Below are 5,674 nucleotides of genomic sequence, written 5' to 3' on the forward strand. Positions count from 1 at the left end.
AAAAAAAAAAAAAAAGTATTTATTTTGGGTGGGGGTTGGTGCCAGCATTTGGCGGTCAGAGGGCTATTCACAGGAGTCCACTCTCCTTCCAACATGTAAGTCCTGGGAACTGAACTCAGGTCAGCCGGCTTGGTGACACTCATCTTACCAAAGCAGCCATGATTCACTTACAGCCATAGAGCCCCATACTGACTTTCTCCTGCAGTCTTAGAATTATTGACGAAGCCGTGGTGAATTATCCTCCTGGACCAATTAAGGCTGGATGGAAAATATTGCCTACATCTTGTGGGAAAATATTAAGCATCAAAACTCTCTCTCTCCTGGTCAGTGTGATTTTTTTATGAGATAAAAATCATCACATAAGATTACTGGTAAAAGAAATGGTGCAATCTTTTTTTAATTACCTCCCGGAGCCAATTAATAAGATAACAAGGAAAGGCATGAGCTGCTGTTCCTTGCAATTATCCGTCAGTCTGTGTTGCAATTTCTTTACAGGTTGCTGGCAGTGCCTTTCATTTATTAATAGGTGAATGCAAAGCCAGTTGGTCAATTGTTTATCTCAGTGCTCAAGGAAAAAGAAAATAGAGTTCACATTCTTCTTTCAGAAACTGAGACTGTGTGACGGAGAAGCAGGGTCTTCACAATTACATACAGGTATTTATTAGAAAAGTTGCTCCCGTATCTGGGGATGTGGCTCAGTTGTTAGGGTGCTTGTCCAGCAGGCAAGAAGCTCTGGATTGCATCCCCAAGTGTGGTCAAGCTTGCCTGTAATCCTACCACTCAGTAGGCAGAGGCAGGGAGCTCAAGGTCATCCTCAACAATGGTGAGTTTGAAGCTGTTAAAGACAAGGTGGGGATGGGATGGGGTTTTGCAGGGCTTGGAGGAATGGCTAGAGGGTTAATTAAGAATGATTAGTGTTCTTTGCAGACCAGAGTTTGGTTCCCAGCACACATGTTAGATGGCTCACAACCACCTTTAACTCTAGCTCCAGGTGATCAGTCTCTTCTGGTGCACACACAGGCGTGCTTGCACACACACACACACACACACACACACACACACTTGCACACACACACACATAATTTAAAATAAATCCTTTTTTAAGTTGCCAAAAGACTTCTAGAGAGCCCTTATAATGCAGATTACACAGGATTCAGAGACTTCCAGAAACCCCTCACACTCTAGACTCTGCTAGACCCACCAGGACTAAGACAGGCTGCTTCCCGAGGGAGACAGACGCAGCAGCACATCTGATTGGAAGCTTGAGACACACCTGGCCCTAAGAGACAGGCCCGGGAACAGGAGCCTGGAAAGCCCTCCAGCCCTCTACTTAGACCTGACTGGGAAACCGGGAGCAGAAAATGGTCAGCCTGGGGGGACGTCGGACAGACACGAGTTGTCTCGAGCTAGTTCTGGGCATATCTATTAGAGGGGCAGGAAGTAGAGCCGGAGATGCTCCCATGTGCTGAAGAGCTTGCAAGGTTGCTACCAGACTTTTAGCAAGGAGCAAGCGAGGCTCTGCAAGGATCCTGGGACAGCGACCCCAGGACACAGACTTCACTCTTCCCTCTGATGGCAAAGCTGACTTCCCACCTCCCATACACACTCAGCTTCCAGCGATCCAGACACCTCTGATGTACCAGCTCCTGGACCATGGCACCCCAATCCGTCTGGGGAGGGTGGGAGCTGCAGTTCTCCAATTGGTGATCATGGAGGAGGCTCCTTTGGTACCTGGGTGGGAAGCCTTAGACACGAACTCTCCACCAACAGCTCCTCTACCTTCCTCACCATCCCAGGAGATCCCAGCCTCCACAGTGGTGGTCAGTCTCTAGTGACGACCCGGATCCTCAAGAAAAGAACCGAAACTGCTTTCTTCCCTCAGTGCAAAACACACAGCCAGTGCAGTTTTTCTTTCTTTTTTTCTTATTGAAATTTGATCATACATTTATTTGACTCACTATGGACAGTACAGTTTTGTAATGGGTGGCTCCCGATTCCACTTCATGTGAGAGTAAAATTAAAAAAATGAGAAGAGGAAAAAAATGTTGCTTCTCTTCCATTTTGCAGTCCTGACAGCAAAGACAGGTTATCAACACTTCCCTAATGAATATGCATTGCCTCCCTACCGAAAGTGAGAAGACATTTTTAAAATGCAAATGAATTTAGGCTAAGGATGCAGACAGACCTGGACGTTAACTCTGGTCCTGTGTTCATTATCTGGGACATTTTGGGTAGGTTGCTTTAACCTCTCTGAGGCTCAGTTTCTCCAGCTATAGTCTGAGGCTAAGAGTCCTTGCCAGAGAACAGACACTTGCCCTGACCTGTTGGGAAGAAATGATTATTAATCTCCCTATGGCACAATGTAATTAGGAAACGTAGGGCTTGGGGAGCTAGCCAGCTCTGACCAGATCCCAGAAGGCATCTGCCCATGCGGTCTCTCGGCACAGGAAACCAAAAGGCTCTCAATGTTTAAAGCAGACAGGCGTGGTAGAGCAAGGGCAGAGCTGAAGGATGCAGCTGTAGGCGGGACCTCCTGGACAAGTTCCTAAAGATACCGACTTGGACTTGAACCTGCTGTGGAAGCCACCACTGCATTGGCAGCTGGTGGGCAGACATCAAGGACTCAGCAGGAGCCACGCGGCCTAACACTAAGCTTGACCTCGGCCAGCCGAGTAACCTCAGTCATGTTAGGCCAGGCGTGGTGGTGCATGCCCTTCAATCCAAGCAGGGAGGCAGAAGCAGGAGGATCTCTAAGTCAGAGGCTAGCCTGGTCTATTCAAAAAGTTCCATGTCAGCCAGGGCTACATAGACCCTTTCTTAAAATGAAATAAAAGTTGGGGGGGTGAACCTCTGAAGACCTAAGCCTTGTCCCAGCAACTGCTTCTCTATCCCTCACAGTGGCTCATCAACATCCCCGCTAGGGAACAAACAAAACAGCTGGAAAGCAGCACACGCGTACCCTTCACAACGCACATAAGTGAGGTACATTTCACAGTAGCGCTGAAGTCACACCCAGAAAGCGAAGTGGAAGGGAGCCTGGAAATGCTGCGGTTTTGCCTCTCAAGCTCTGCAGTGCAGAAAGACATCCCTGTTCTTGAAGTCCAGGCTGAGTATCAAGCTCTCATGGAAGCCTCTGACAATCCTGACCAATAGCTGTTTGTGCTGGAAAGACTCCAGCCCCAGTGAAAACCCTCAGCCAGCTGTGCTCTGTGGAGAGCTAGTGTCTGGTTGCTTTGCAGGCACACACCAACCCTTCTCTCTTCCTGACAACACGCAGGTTTCCACTTACCCTTGTCTTTCTCACAGTCAATTCTCTGGCAATTCTCTGGCTTTGGAAAACTACTCCAAGCATGGTCACTGGACAAACCAGCATGTTCTGTCTTTCCAGCCACAAAAGTGGCCCAAGAACAGACATGATAACAAGATCAGAAGACTCACAGTGAGCCTCGAGAATCTTGCTGGTCCTGCTGATGTTAAGCCCTTCGCTCCTGCTGTGAAATCCCTGATTTCATCTTGCTATCGTGAGTGAAGTTAACCTGAGGACAAAGTCTGCAGCGAGGACAGCTCCAGTATCTCAGAGAATAGAGCCAGCCCACATCGGACCATACCCAGACTCCTGCACAGCACTGAAGATACAATAGATAGAAACCCACACATGGACAGCCGGGCCTAGGAGCTCAGGCCTGTGATGGAAGTGCTCAAAAGGCTGAGGCTGGATGAGTTCGATGCCAGCCTGGGTTAGAGAGTGAAGCTATATTAGTTATTTCTGCTGCTGTGATAAACCCCACCACCAAGGCCACTTGCGGAAGAGAGTTTATGTGGGCTTACAGATCCAGAGGGATGAGTCCGTCATGGCAAGGTAGTGTAACGGTGAGGGAAGCCATGAAAGCCAAGATAGAAGCTGACCGTTTACATCCTCAACCACAAGCAAGCAGGAAGCAGAGAGAACAAACAGGAAGCACAAAACTGCTCCTAGTGATGTGCTTCCCCCGGGAGAAAGCTGGTCCTCTTAGACCTCCCAGTCAGCACCAGCCGCTGGAGACCCTATGGAGAACAGGTCATTCCAACACCATAGAAGACTCTCAAAACAAAACAACAACAAGTTGAGTGGTGGTGCACACCTCAGCATTTGGGAGGCAGAGACAGGTCCATCTCTGTGAATTTGAGATAGACCTGTCTATACATAGAAAATTTCAGGCCAACTAGAGCGACACAGTGAGACCTTATCTCAAAACACAAACCAAAGCAAACACAACAAAAGACATCCCAGACCCAGGAGATAGTTCAGAAGGTAAACACACTTGCTGTGCAAACCTGATGACCTAAGTTCCATCTGACTCCCATAAATTATCCCCTGACAGCCACGGGTACATGCATTCACACACACACACACACACACACACACACACACACACACACACACACAAGCTATCAGAATTAGGAAGTAGGATAATTGGAAGATTCAAAGAACTGGAAGTAGACAGATCATCTTGGGCACAGCTGAGCTAAAGTTAGGACCTGTCCTAAGATCTAGGTGACAGTGACAGGCCAGGAATATCTGGAGAAGGCACCTTCCTGGTGAGTCACTGCTCCGTGCACAGGCTGTGGTATCAAATTAAAGTTGCCATTCCTTTTGGCCTAGAACTAGTGGGGAAACAGTTCTCTCCCAGGAGGGAAAGCGCCACCCTGTAAGGCCTGCGAGGACCCAGACTTCTGCTTGCTCCCCATGCAAGGGGCAGTAAAGCTGATTTCTTTCATTTTGATTTTTAACAATAATGTTTTTGCTGCGCACCCGCTGAAAATATGGCCAGAGATCAGTATTGATTGAAGTGGAAAAGGCAACTGTGAACACTCACATGACATCTCACCTCAACAACCAGGCGCCCAGGGAGCCGGAAAGCTGAGTCAGCAGCTGAAAGCACTCCATGAGGGCAGGAGTAGAGTTCCCAGCACATATATCAGGCAGCTCACAACTGACCTTAACTCCAGCTCCGGGGATCTAACACCTTCTTCCTCCTCCAAGGACACCCCTACACATGTGCACACAAACACAAACACATAAACTTTTTAAACATTTGCCAAGCCTGATAACCTGTGTTTATTCCCCAGAACTCATGGAAGGAGAGACCTGATTCCCAAAATACTGTGACACCCATCCATGCTCCGGTCCTCACACCACACACACACACACACTTTACACGTGCACGCGCACACACACACACACACACACACACACAAATTTAAATTAGACGTGGAAGTATATGTATACATAGGAAAATGTCTGGTGGGGCCAGGCATGTGACTTGCCGATTGTGCACTGAGCCTGGGTTTGATCCCAGCACTACATGGCCACGGTGGTGGGCACCTGTAATCCTAGCACTTGGGAGGTGGAGGCAGGAGGTTCAGGAATACAAGTTATGGGGGCGGGGAGAAGAGGAAGGGAAAAAAAGAAAAGGGTGGGAGAGAGAATTAGAGGGAGAAGCCCAAGGGCAAATATGTGTGCAGAAAATATATGCTAAAATGTTTGGGGTTATCCGAGTTGCTGTCCTGTGGTAGATGTGGGGATCTTTCTTCCCCTCTAGTCCATTCGTCTGCTGTCCTTGTGTCCTCAAGTTCCCCAGCCTCAGATCATCCTCTTGTCCGGCCAGCATTCATTCCATATAGTGAGCACATT

Source organism: Microtus ochrogaster, chromosome 8 (genome assembly GCF_000317375.1).
Source record: "Microtus ochrogaster isolate Prairie Vole_2 chromosome 8, MicOch1.0, whole genome shotgun sequence".
Taxonomy (NCBI): Eukaryota; Metazoa; Chordata; class Mammalia; order Rodentia; family Cricetidae; genus Microtus; species Microtus ochrogaster.